Raw genomic sequence first — 12,835 nt, forward strand, 5'->3', positions numbered from 1 at the left:
GGCTCAAGCATGTTGGTCGAAATCAGTGAGATTGGTGTCAGAAACGACAAGATTAGTGCAATTTGCTCCTTCCTAGTAAAGACAAACAAAACCCTTATTCTTTCTGCTTCCTCTAACACCGCTTCTGTGGAGGTGACCGCTTTGCCTTAAGTGGACAGCGGAGCTGAGCTGGTTTCAGTGTCTCAGTGACAGTCATTGCTATGAATCAGACTGACGGCCGCCCGAGCCGGACCTGGGGTCAGGGAGACCTGCGCTTGAACCCTTGCTTGCGTGTGTATGGCTGCAGGCAGGCTGCCCGGTCCCGCTGAGCCTCCAGCTAGCATGGTGACAATAATAGGACCTGCTTCAAAGGGTTATTGTGAGTTTTCAGTGAGATAAAGCACGAAAAGGTCAGCACAGCCCCACAGCATTAGTGCCCATTCGTGGAGTTGCTGCTGCTGCTGCTGCTGCTGGCGTTCATGCACCATCCGGACCCGGTGCTACAGGATGGAGGTGAGAACCGGGTCCCCGGGAGCCCACAGACCAGAGGAAGGAGTCACGAGCCTGGAGACGCGGACCGGTCTGGCCTTCACCATGAAGCTGGCGTGGGAGGCAGGGGGTGGGGGAGGCGCAGTCAGAAGTCCCCAGGAGCCTGGCAGTGGTTGTGTCTGGCCAGCGGCCTCTCCCGAGTGTCATCTCACGCTCAGCCCCCAACTGTCACTTCTTTTCTCGGGTCAGAATTCCTGGAACAAAGTGGCCAAGCTTCCCCCTGGCCCAGGTGTGAGACCCAGCGGGCCCCGGACAGCCCTGGCGGTTCAGCCATGGAGAGTCCTGGGGCTGCCGGGACCAGGGAGCTACAAACATCAGTTTCCTGCGCCCCCAACGCCCTGTCCACTGAGAGCTGGTTGCCACCGCCAGGCCCCCGCTGCTGCCCCTCTGCCTTTCTGTTCTTGTTCCCTCCGATTTCTCCAAGCCTGGGCTCCGTCTTCCCGGCAGTCAGCCCACACGCCCGCCTCTTGGTTCCGCGGAGACGTCCTGCGGGTCCTCCTGTCGGTGCCGGCCCGGGCTGGCGGGCCAGGCTCCTCTGCCAGCGGGACTGGCCACGAGGGCCTCTTGTGCATGTTCCTCGAGGTCTCTGGGCACCCCTGGGTGCCATGGCAGAGGAGCAATGCCAGAGAAGTGGGCGCCGGGCATTGGCAAGGGCCACGCTCACCCCAGGGCCTGGAGTTACTACCTGACGCCTTTCCAGACCCGCCCTGACACAAGGACGGGCACGTGGCCGGGACGCCCCCCCCCGCCCGTGAGCTGGACAAGTGGGCCCGAGAGACGAGGCCGCGTCCCACGCCCACCAGTGGCCGAGCGGGTCCGGCCCAATTCTGCCTCCTTCCGAGGCCTCTGCCCCGCCCTCTCCAGAGGAGCCGCCTCAGAGACGCAGAGCAGGTTAAACCGCCATTTTCACAGACCAACAAGTGACTGAACCCCCCGACACGCGGCTCAGCTTCCCGTCTCCGGGGAGACACCCCGTGCTGCCAGGCGCCCGCTGCCTGCCCCAGGTTCAGGCCCTCGGGCCAGCGGCGACCCCCACGCCCACCCCCCACGGGTGGGTGCAGGGGCCCGAGCTTCCCCTCCAGGGCATCGTCTGCCCAGAGGGGACCCCGCTGAAGCGGCCGTGACCCCGCGGCGCCGGCGAGCACGGGCCACGAGGGGAGAAGCAGCCCCGCAGCAGGCCTCGGGCGGCGGCGTCATCACAGCGTTTCTGGGGTCAGCCACGAAGCTCGAAGCTCGGTGCCGTCGCCGGGGCTGGCCGGGGGCTGGAGCTCAGCCGTCAGCGCCGGGGAGAAGCCCGGAACGCCAGGGCCGGGACGAGGCCTTGCGGCCGACGAGGGAGGCAGAAGGCGGAAGGCGGGCGGGGCGGCCGTCAGCAGGGCTGCCTCTGCCGCTGGCAACGGGGGCTGCCGGGGCCGCGTCTGCTCACCCGTTGCCGCGCTCACGCAGCCTCCGCTCCGCGGCGTTTCCAGGGGCCCTGCCCGAGCCGGAGCCCGTGCTGGGTGCGGACACCGGTCCGGGGGCTGGACAGGAGCGGCCCTGCCTCGCGGGCCGGACTGCAGGGACATGGCAAATCCAGCTCAGGGAGGCTGCCCGCTCCGAGCCCTCGCCCGCTGCCCGGGTGCGGCCCTTACCCGTGGCGTCCTCGCCGTGGCCGGGCACCGAGCTCGGCGGCTGTGCAGGGCCAGGAAGGAGGCCGGAGAGCGCGAGGACTCTCCCAAGGTCCCCGAGTCAGCAAATGCAGCCCAGGCCTGTGGGCATCCCGCACCCCCCAGCCACTCCGGAGTCCAGACGATTCTCTTGCGGACGCAACACTCCATCAGAGACGCGAGGGGCGAGGAGGGTCAGCGGCAGCCGGGACGCAGGTGCAAGGGCCCTGGGCCCGGCCGGGGGACCTGCAGGCAGCCCCCTGGGCTGGCCCTGGGAGGGGGAGGTGAGAGGGCAGAGGCACCTGGCGAGGACCCCTGCGGAGTCGGGGCTTCCTGCCGGGAGCCGGGCGGGTCCCCCGGGCTGAGTCTCACTGGTCTCTGCGGTTCGCCCTCGCCAGGTGTGATACTGGCCATGGGCTTTGTCGTGTGTGCGCGTGTGCGTGCATGCGTGTGCACGTGTGTGTGCCTGGAAGGCGGGCCCCCCCTGCCGGCTGCAGCCTTGCTCGCCCTTTGGGACTCCCCCCAGGAAGCCCCCCATCCCCCGGGCCCCCTCGCCAGGCCACAGCCCTTGCAGGCCGAGCTCCTCAGGCCGGTGCTGCTCCCGGGGGGCTGTCTCCCCCGTGCCCGGCTGCAGGCGGAATTAAGCACATCGCCATGGCAGCGCCGTGGCAGCCGTGCCCACAGAATTCCGCGTCTCCGGTGACTTCATTAGCTCCGGCGCCTTGGGTCATTCGAGCCGGCGCTTTCTTGTCCCGGCCCCCCTGCAAGCGGCCTCATTAGCGGGGGACACTGAGCCACTTAGCAGCTCCATTAACGCGCCGCTGCTGCCACGTTTCATCGCTGCCTTTCTTCCCGCTCTGCCCTCTCACCCGCATCCGCTGACTCTCCCCTCATTAGCCGAGGGGCCTCCGTGTGGGAGCCCCCCACATCTCGCTACCCCTTCCCCGCCTGTCTCCCCATCAATTTCAGAACCTGAGAACTTGCACATCTTGAACCAAGACCTTCTCCGGCAAGGAACCCGAAGGGCCCCCTGGCCAGAGCGCCTCCCCTCCCCCGTCGGGACCCTGCCACCCCCACCCCGGCCCCGGCGGCACCAGTTCTGGGGTGGGAGCAGGCCTCACGCACCCGCCCCACAGGGCTGCCGCCTGGCATCCTCAGCTGCCCCTGCTGTCCCCGCCCGCTCATCCCCGGGGCTCAGAACTGTGCAGGGGTGCTGCCCACACCCCCTTTGTTGTCACGCCCTCTCCCTCCAGCTCAAAGAAGCTCCCCCTTGTCCCAGACCTGAAAGAAAGGCTGCAGAGTATGGGGGTGCGGCGGGGCTGTTTTACAGGCAGCTGCCCAAGACCCCGGCAGGACAGTGGGGATTCCCATGGGGAAGGAAAACAGACCCCAAAGTTGGAGGCTGCAGGGATGAAGGGGGACTGGCTACCTCTGGTCTCTGGGGGGTACCCCCACTTCACTGTCACCCCCACTTCTGAGCTTGTGCCTCTAGCTGGATTGAATTGAACCGACACTTACTGGGTTGAGTGTGAGTCCCCAGCCCAGGGTGAGCGGCTGCTCTGGCTCAGCAGGGCTCTGCTGGACTTGGGGTGGTGCTGTCTCGGGGCAGTCAAGGCAGACATGCGGGGTCACCACCCACCTGCCCAGGTGCCTCCCCGCACGTGACATCACCATGACATCACGGCGGGCTGCGGAAGAGGGCCTGGCATTGCCCCTGCCGCTGCGTGGACCCGGCGAGTCGCTCCCCCTCGGCCCTCACTTCAGCCCCCACCCCGCTGTGCCGCTGTCGCCATGGGGGACTGGCTCGGGGCGCCCCACCCAGCACGGTAGCTGCCATTCCAGTGGGGGTGGGCGTCTGCGCATGGAGGGGAAGGAGGGTGACGTTGAGACCGAAGCTCTGTGAAGGAGCCGGCGTTTGGGCTGAGCTCCGAGGCCTGGAAGCTTCCATTCAGTGAGAAGCGCTGTGTCCCGGCGCCAGATGAGCTGGGCGGGTGCCGTCTGAGAGGTCCCCCCTCCCTCCCACACTATCGAGCTCCTGGCAGGTCCGGGACCAGGGCCATGAGGAGCACAGCTCCTGCGGCCCCCCCTCTGAGCCCGAGGCGATGAACAACCCCTGGTTACGTGACAAAGCAGCCTCACCCGGGGCCACCCTGCCGGGCCCCTCTGCACACACGGGCTGGTGCGGGGCACAGAGGGCAGATGAGCCGGCCCCGCAGCCTCACTCGGCGCTTCCTGCGCCCTTGTTTCCCCATGTCGGGCCCCAGCGTCCCAGCAGCCTCCCTGCCTGCCCTGCAGAGCCGGCTGGGCCTCTGCCCCGTGGGGGGGGGGTTCCGGGAGCAGCAGGGCGGTCATGAGCAGGCTCCCCTCCCAAGCTGAGCCCCCGGCTCTGCGAGGCCAATTAAACCTCGTGCTAATCACCTGCACGGGGGAGCAGAACCCAGTCCACGGAAGCCCAAGTACCTCCATGCGGTCTTGTGGAGAGGGGAGCTCTCACCCCAGATCCAACCCACATACCCGCGCCTTCTGGGGCAGCTTTGTTTTACAAGAATAAAGCGCCTGCGTCTCACAAGGAATCACTCAATTGCTGCAGAGTAGGGCGGCCCGTCCCGCCACCCACCCGCGCATCCACCCGTTCACCACCTGCCTACCCATTACCTGTCCCCCGTCCACCCGTCCGCCCTTCCCTCCCGCCATCCGCCCAGTCAACCCTCTTTCCATCCCCTCATTCGTCCGTTCTTCTGTTCATCCCGACAGCAAACACAGATGAGGGGCCCATGTGGCAGGCACTGGGGCACAGCCCTGGCATGTGGCTCACGGGGAAGTAGGCAACGATCGATAAACTAGAGAGCGTTGGCGGAGACTTGCCGCAGGGACAGGAGTAAAGCCCGGGGCAGGAGAATCGGGTGTTGGGGGATTGAGTGGCGGGTAAATGAAGTTAAAAGTCGGGCTTTCTTACACCCTCCTGCTGCCGGCGTGACGCCTGGGCCGAGAGGCGTGGGCGCGGCGCACGCACCGGTGATCATGGACACCTGGGCGCAGGGAGCGCGGGGTGCGCGGGCGGGACTGCCCGCACCTGGGCCGGGGGCGAAAGGGCAGCGTCAGTCTGAGCCGAGGAGAGCCAGAGACACAGAGAAGGCTGGTCTGCCCCTGCCGTGGGAGTAAAAGCCCGTAAGAGCCTCCAGAATTATCTTTTTGTCTGCAAGAACCAGCAGTGACCCTACCGGCCCGGGGTGGCTGCAGAACAAAGAGGGCGACGAGAAAGGTGTCTGAGGAGCGAGGTTCTGGCGAAGCCCCGCGTCCTGCACCGCCAGGCCCGTTCCAGACTGCAAGAAATGGCGGGTGTGCGCCCTCCGGGACCCGAAGACACGCGCTCACGCCCGCTTGCTAGGACTGTCCAGACCCAGGACACCCCACAGGCTGAAGGTGAGCAGATCGGAGCCCTGACTCCGGGGTCCCGCCGGCTATGAGATGGAGTGAACCCCACTGGTGGGCGGGCAGCGACCTGGACGACTCTGGCTCTGTGAGGCCGCAGGGTGCATTTCCACGAAGTCTTAGAATGGGCAGAGGCAACCGGTGGGGGCAAAAGTCAGCCGCAGAAGAGGATTTGGGGCTGGGAAGGGGAGAGACGGTGGTTACGTGGCATAGAAAACACTGACGTGACTATGTGAGTCTGCACATCCTAGTGCACCCCAACTGTACCTCAGGCACACCCATGCGCGTGTATCTGCCTGCGCATGTGGGAAGACCCCTCCCGCCCACCACCCCCCCAACATCTCCGGGGCCTCCACCCCACACCAAGCAAAGCCAGGAGCACTTTTTTCTGCTCCCTCCAGGGGGCGCCCCTGTCCTGCAGCTGGTGCATCTAATCACCTGTCCCCCTGCCCGGACCCTGCAGGCCCCAGGGCGCCCCTGGTGGGCACAGGTGGGTGCTGTGTCTTCCTGGCTTGTGTGACCCGGAGCCGGCGTCAGACAAATGAGGCAGCGATGGCTGCCTGTGCGTTTATGGCTGTAGCTACAGTCAGGATAGATTTTTATAGCCATAAACTCCAATTCCACCTCCTACTTATATATATCCCTATTAAATCCATATAGATCCTTACAGGCAATTTCGAAGGCATCTGTGCCACTAACTCTGTAAACCATCCTGGGCGCCCGGGGAGGTGCTGTCAGAGGGTGTGGGCACCAGGAAACTCAGGTCCTCGGGGCCTGCGGGCTGACGGGTCAGCATCCCTGCCCATCCCTCCCCAAACTTGCCCACTTGCAAAGACCCTATGCCACTGCCCCCCGCCCCCCCACCCCCCGCATCCTGCCGTGGGCTCTGACATGGCATGGACCCGGGACTAGAGTTCGGGCTCCTTCCTGGGGCAGGGCTGGCTTCCGTTTCGGCTCACCTGTGTGACCTTGAGCAAGCCACTGTTCTCTCCCGGTGTCCGTGCTCTCCTCCGTGAAATGGGGCGATCTTCGTGCCTACCCCCTGGGGATGGCAGGGGGCTAGGAGAGGTCCTACTGAAAGCACTGAAGTGGGTGCTTGAATGGAACAGAGCAGCCAGGGAGCCCCTACACGCCTGGAGTTCTTGAGTGTGGAGTGGATCTCCCGGACCCAGGACAGGGCGTCCCGCACCTGCAGCCTGGCAGCGTCCTGAGCGAAGAGCATTTTCAGCTGAGGCCTGTCGCCCTCGGCGGGCCTGAGAATGAGGCTCCTGGTGGAATCCCAAATGCCTGGCGGAGGCTGGCGGGCAGGGCACCCATCAGCTTCAGGGCAGAGGTCACAAAGCTCCAGTTGTAAAATGCGTGGGGCCCGGGGCCAGAAGGCACCGTGGTGACTGGTTAACCACACGGCATTCGCCGGGCTCCGCTCCACGGGCTCCCAGTCAGGGCGGGCCACCTAGAGGCGGTGGCCCCGGGAAGCTGCACCCCAGGGGTGTGCGATCACACGCCTTGACGTTCGCACGACACTTTCCTTCGCCAGATCCCTGCCGCTAAGGGACGCCTGATCGTGTGCACTTGACAGTTGCGAAGACAGTAGATCTCAAATGTTCTCACCCCCAAAAAGAAATGACGTGGACGTGTGCGCCAGCGCTGTGGCAGCGGTCACTTTGCAGCATGTGAGTTCCAGAGAGATAAATGCATCCATGTCGCCCCCACTGCCCTGTGCATGCGTGCACACACACACACTCACACACACACACACTCACACACGCACCCCACCCCCACCCCCTCCCGGCCACTGAGCTACCTGCTCGAGCTGAGAACATTTCAGATGTGCTCTACTGGCAACATGGCGGTCATCATTTTGCAATATTTATACTTATGTGTCAAATCAGTCTCACTTACATTTTCTCTGTTCTTCAGCAGTTATCGCAATAAAACTGGAAAAACATTTTAGTACAAAAAATTAGGACGTCCTTTTCAAATAAAGGTGTTGTTTACACTGAAATATGAACCACCGGAGTGATTCTATCAGAGCAAAACAGCAGAGGCGGCGGAAGCCCCTCCCCGCACGGCCCAGGAGGCCGCAGGGGGCTGTGGAAAGGGCAGTGGCCAGAGGCAGAGCCCGGAGACGGGTTGGGACAGGGATGGGGCGACACCCCCGTCCCCCGGGAGCGGCAAACTTTCCCAGTGGGGCAGCCACCGGGATGTGGCGGTTCCTTCAGCAGGTTGTCAGCCCCCGACCTGCCCCCTGGCAGGCCCACCCGGCTCTGATCGGGCGGGGCAGAGACAGGACGGTGGCATCGGCTCCCAAAGCCTGGGCCTTGGTGGTTGCCCAGCTTGGCCCTTGCTCAAAGCCGTGTGACCTTGAGTAAGTCGCAACATCTCTGAAGAGTGTGTCTCAACCCTGGCTGCCTCCTCAGGCCCCGGCATAAGCAGGACACTTGGTACAGAATGAAGGACAGTCCCGGCTGGACAGAGTTCTGCAGTGACGGGGAGCGTGGGGAAACTGGGGCATGGGGGGTTGCTTAGGGCGACTTCAGTCGTAAGAGGAGCGTAGAGACACCACGCCAGTTCAGCCCAGAGGCCTCTGCGGGCATCCGCCTTCTCTGTCCTGGGTGTTCTTCAAAGCCCTCTGTACAAGCAGGTCGATTTACCTGCTTAATAATCATGCAAGTTTTACATGTTCAGAGGAAACTAGGAAATGCAGGAAGAAGAGAGAAATGTCACCCCAAGCTCCACCACCCCCAGCCAACTTGGGATGAGACACTGTGCACACCTGGGTGTCCTTCCATGCCCCAGGGATCAAACTTTCCATACATTGCACACTCCACCCCCAATAACTGCAACTGTTTTTTTACATCCATAAAGATGTGCCTCACATCATTTTACCGACTGTGTAGTATTCCATCGGAGAGACCCATCCTGATTTCATCAATAAATTCCCCATTGTAAGATCCTTGAATTGGCCTGGTTTTTTAACCCTGGAAGCAGGCGACCCTGGCCCTCCGTGATGCCCCCCAGGGGACAGGGCTTGCTCCTCACGAGGCAGCCTCAGTCATTTCCAGATGGCCCCAGAGTCAGGGCAGATCCGTCTGCCACGTTGGTGTCAATTCTGCATTTGGGGTGACGTCTCACCCAGAGGTCTTAGCCTCCTCATCACCACCCCAAAGCACACCACCTACTGGCCCCCTTCTCACCCGTGGGTGTGAGGTTTGCAGGTTTAGAGCCCTGACTTTAGAGCCAGACAGACCTGGGTTCAAGTCCCAACTCCTCTACTTCCTGGGTGACCTGGGGAAGCCCCGTGACCTCCGTGAACCTCCCTTTCCTCACCTGTTACATGCATTCAAGAGCAGGAAGGAGCTAACCCGCGCTGGCTGAGACACCTAGACAGCGGGGGCCGTAGGATGCCGGGGCAGACTGGGTTCTGGCCGCCCCGCCCCGGCTGTCAAAGGCCCATGACAAGCGCATCTCTCACCGAGGAGGCAGGACCCCAGCCCCGCTCAGGGAGGCGGCGGGCAACAGACGCTCAGAATGATCAATAATACATTATTTACCAGCGAGCATGCAAATGAGGGAGAGTTAATGAAGGCGCCCCTCTGCCCCCACCCCAGCCCCATCTTCCTTGACTGCGGAGATTGCTGACAAATTCTCTAGAAAATATCAAAACAGCCTCCGGCTGGAACCTGCCACCGTGCGGCACCGTTATCTATTATTGATGTCGCCCTGACAAGCTCCCTCTTTAAGGAAGGCGAGCACAGGAGGGGGCGGCTAAGCTGTGCTGAAAGGGATGGGTTTGCTGCCCCCCAAGGCGGGCGGCCCCCTGTCTAACCCCCTCCCCGAGTCCCAGGCAGGCAGGAGGAGAAGAGACGTGGAGACCTGGGGAGGTGTCTCATCGACTTGCCCTTCGCCGTGCCTCAGTTTCCCTTTTGTGCATCGTCCACAGCCGGCGGTTAATGAAGCCGGAGCCCTGCCTCAGGCAACCGCGGAGGGGCCGGCGTGTGCAGAGCGCGGGCTGCAGCGACCCCAGGACCCACCCCGAGACGGAGCCCACGCTGCGCGTGAAGGTAGGGCGGGCGCCGGCGTCACCATTTCTGATTTCAGAAATGACATCGTCTCACCCCGGCGACACGGGACACGGTCGAGCCAGGCCACTTCCTCGCCGCACGAGCGTCCCAGAGCGTGATGGCCCGCGCCGGGGCACCAGCCTCGTGCACCCTGGCCAGACAGAGAGCCGGTCATGGGGGGGAGTGACACCCCGAAACCACTGACGGAACAGCACACGCGGTGGTCGAGGGGGGAGTCTGGAAGGGAGGCTGAACCTGCCTCTGAGGCAGCCATTGCAAGGTTGAGAACCCCTAATCGGTGCATGTGACCCCCAGAGCCTCAGGCCGCTGCCCTGGCAGGGGTGTGTCCTCCCCTCTCCCCTGGCAGCTGGGACAGGTGGAGCCGCCGGGAAGTGAGGAGGCACCGCCACTCGGGGCCACTCGGGGCCTCTGAGTCGGGGGCAGGTCCCTCGTGGAACTTCTGGTTGGGCGAAGGGCTGAGGCGCTGAGCAAGTGTAGCCGGCCTCCCCGGAGCAGCTGCACCGCGCGCTGCAGAGAGGCGGGTCTGGGAGGAGCGCGCGCCCCGGCCTCGCCACAGGTCACCGCAGGGCGTGATGGGGAGCGGGTCTGTCAAGAAAACAGGCCCGGGGAATGGAGGGGCGCCCCTGGCAGCTGCAGAGGGGCGCGGCTGCTGTGTCCTGCATGACCCATGACACGGCACCCCGGGGGCCTGGTTGGAGTGGGAACTCCGCGTCCACGTCCTGCTCCTGCGCGGGCCCCGCACACGGGCCGGCCTCCAGCCGCACCCCGGGGTCAGACGTCCTGACATCCAGTGTCGCTGGGCTGCGTGTCTCCTGGAAGCGCCAGGGGAGAATCTGTTCCTTGCCTCTTCTAGAAACCATCTGCATCCCTTGGCTCCTGGCCCCTTCTTCCAGCTCCGCAGCCAATTTCTTTGTCTCTGACCTCTGCGTTGTCATTACATTTTCCTGGCTCCGTCGCGCCTGCCCCCGCTCTTGCAGGCCCTGAGTGATCCACTTGGGCCCCCCAGAATGCAGGATGACCTTTAACCTAAGCCCCTCTGCAGGCCCTGACACTCACAGGGTGCGGGGGTCGGGACGTGGCCATCTTTGGGGAGCATCGTCCTCCATCCCCCACGACTGTCTTTCCTGCAGAGGTTTTCACTGCTGAGCGGGGGCCGAGGGACCACCAGCGGGGTCCTTTAGACCCCTGGGCTTCTTGTGCGGGCAGGCAGACCCCGCTGAGAAGCTACAAGAAGCCCCCACAGGTCTCCGATCCCAAGGACCCTCAGGGGCAGCTCGGGAAAGGCTGGGACCGAGGAGCCAGCCCCCAAGGGGGGGAACAGGGCCAGCGTCAGGGTGCGGTTCTTCGTCAGTGTCCCCTGACCCCGGCCCCTGATGGGGAGCGGCTGGCACCGAACCCCCTCCCTGTCCCAGTCCCCACCCCGGGCTGGAGGCCAAGGGTGAGTGGGGTCCTGCAGAGCCTGAGAACTCGGGGCGGGGCACCTCCTGCCCCCGCCGGGCTACCCACCCCTCCCTCGAGTCGCACCGGTGAGCCCCGCTAAGGGCAGGCCCCGCGCCAGGCCCCGCGCAGGGCGGGAGAGGCAGATGGGCTCACGCCCTTGCCGAGCGGTCGTTTGGCAAGAGCGCGGGTGTTAAGCAATAATTATTTAATTGCAGATATGAAAAAGTGCTTCAGGGACACGGGAACTTTGAGAAATGAGAGGCCTCACATGGCGCATTTTCGGGAGAGCTGAAGGCACCTCCTGGGAGGGATGAAATGAGAGGAGCGGGGGAGGGAGAGGAACAGGAGGGGGTGGAAACGTGCCCCCCCACCCGCCCCTCCCCCGGCCCTGGGCTGCGGGGCGGCGCTGGCTTGGGTGCCAGGGAGGGGCCGGCTTGGGGCCTCAGCTCCGCTGCTCTGCGGTGCACGCGCTGTGGCGGGTGCCTGGGTGAGGAGGTCGGGACCCAGCGCTGGAGCACCCTGGCGGGAGCCAGGACCCCAATCCTGGAGCGCTCCGGGACCCTGGGGCATTCATGGGGCCAGGCCCAAGTCCAGCCCGGGGTGGTAGGTGGCCGCGGGCCGCTCCAGCCCCCTGGCCCCCTATCTGAAAAGGCCCAGGCGCCCCATCTGGCCCATGACAGAAGCACCGAGGCCCCTTGCCCTGCTGCTGCTCTGAAGCGACCTGGGGGGTCTCGGGCTCCCCCCGGGCGGGATCACCGGCTCCCCCGCCGCAGGTGGCCGCCCCACAGGAACAGCGGCAGAAAGAGCCCGGGAGCCGGCGCAGGCGGGCACAGGCCTGGCCACGGTGCTCAAATGAGGCTTGAGGCCGGGCTGGCACCGGCCCTGTGGCTGCGGCCCAAGGCTGCAGGCTCCCGCAGGGCCGTGCCATCCTGCCACGCCGTGGGAGCCGTGGACGCTCCGTCCTTGTCCGGCAGGAGAGCCGCGGCCGGCTGGAGGCCCCAGGGCGGCGCAAAGGGCTCCCGCCCCGGCCACTTAGCTTGTCCCTGGGCAGCCCTGAACACTCACGCGTGGGAGCAGCTCGGCTGGGGCGGGGCCTGCTGGGCCCACCTGGGCGGGGCCTGGCCCTGCAGAGGCACTGGTGAGGCTGCGGGGGGGGGGGGGGGGGGGGGGGGGCCCAGACCACAGGGGGCGCGGGCTGGGAACGCAGCAGGCACGGCTGCAGGGGAGGGCGGGGGGCAGCGCCCGCTGTGTGCTGAGACGGGCAGGCAGGGTGGATCCACAGAGGACAAGGGGGGCCTGGGCCCTGGAACGCAGGTCGCCCTTGCCCCGGGTCAGAGGTCACCCCGCTCTCAAGGTCAGGGCCCGACTTTCAGATGAGCCGGAAAAGCTCCCTGGACTTAAGGGCTTACGGGGAGGGTCGGTAAAGAGCTCATGGCTGCCTGGGGAACATCCCTCCGCCGCGCTGATCCTCCCCTGAAAGGTGTTTGCTCCAGTCGAGCTGGGGGGGCGGATTGGGGGTGCGGGGCAGAAGCGGGGCTCACAGGCCGGCCGCAGCGTGACATGCATGGGCAAGAGGCCCCGGCCCGGTTTGCCTCCCGAAACAGCGGCTGCGGAGAAGGGGCCTAGAAGCCTCCCAGCCCACCCCAGGGCCGCTGCCCGGGCTGACCTCCCCCCGGCCTGGCCCCGCGCCCCCGAGAAGTTGGG

The 12,835-nt window shown here is 65.0% G+C and overlaps 1 long non-coding RNA gene across 1 annotated transcript; it reads left to right on the forward strand.

The window, feature by feature from the left end:
• Nucleotides 1-283: 283 nt before the first annotated feature.
• On the forward strand, nt 284-7,567 carry LOC119231267 (uncharacterized). Its single transcript, XR_005121895.2, has 3 exons — nt 284-492; nt 5,378-5,597; nt 7,144-7,567. It is a non-coding gene; the product is annotated as an uncharacterized LOC119231267 (long non-coding RNA).
• Nucleotides 7,568-12,835: the final 5,268 nt, after the last annotated feature.

Source organism: Talpa occidentalis, unplaced genomic scaffold (genome assembly GCF_014898055.3).
Source record: "Talpa occidentalis isolate TD23 unplaced genomic scaffold, MPIMG_talOcc4v2.1 talOcc4.7, whole genome shotgun sequence".
In the NCBI taxonomy this organism is placed as follows: Eukaryota; Metazoa; Chordata; class Mammalia; order Eulipotyphla; family Talpidae; genus Talpa; species Talpa occidentalis.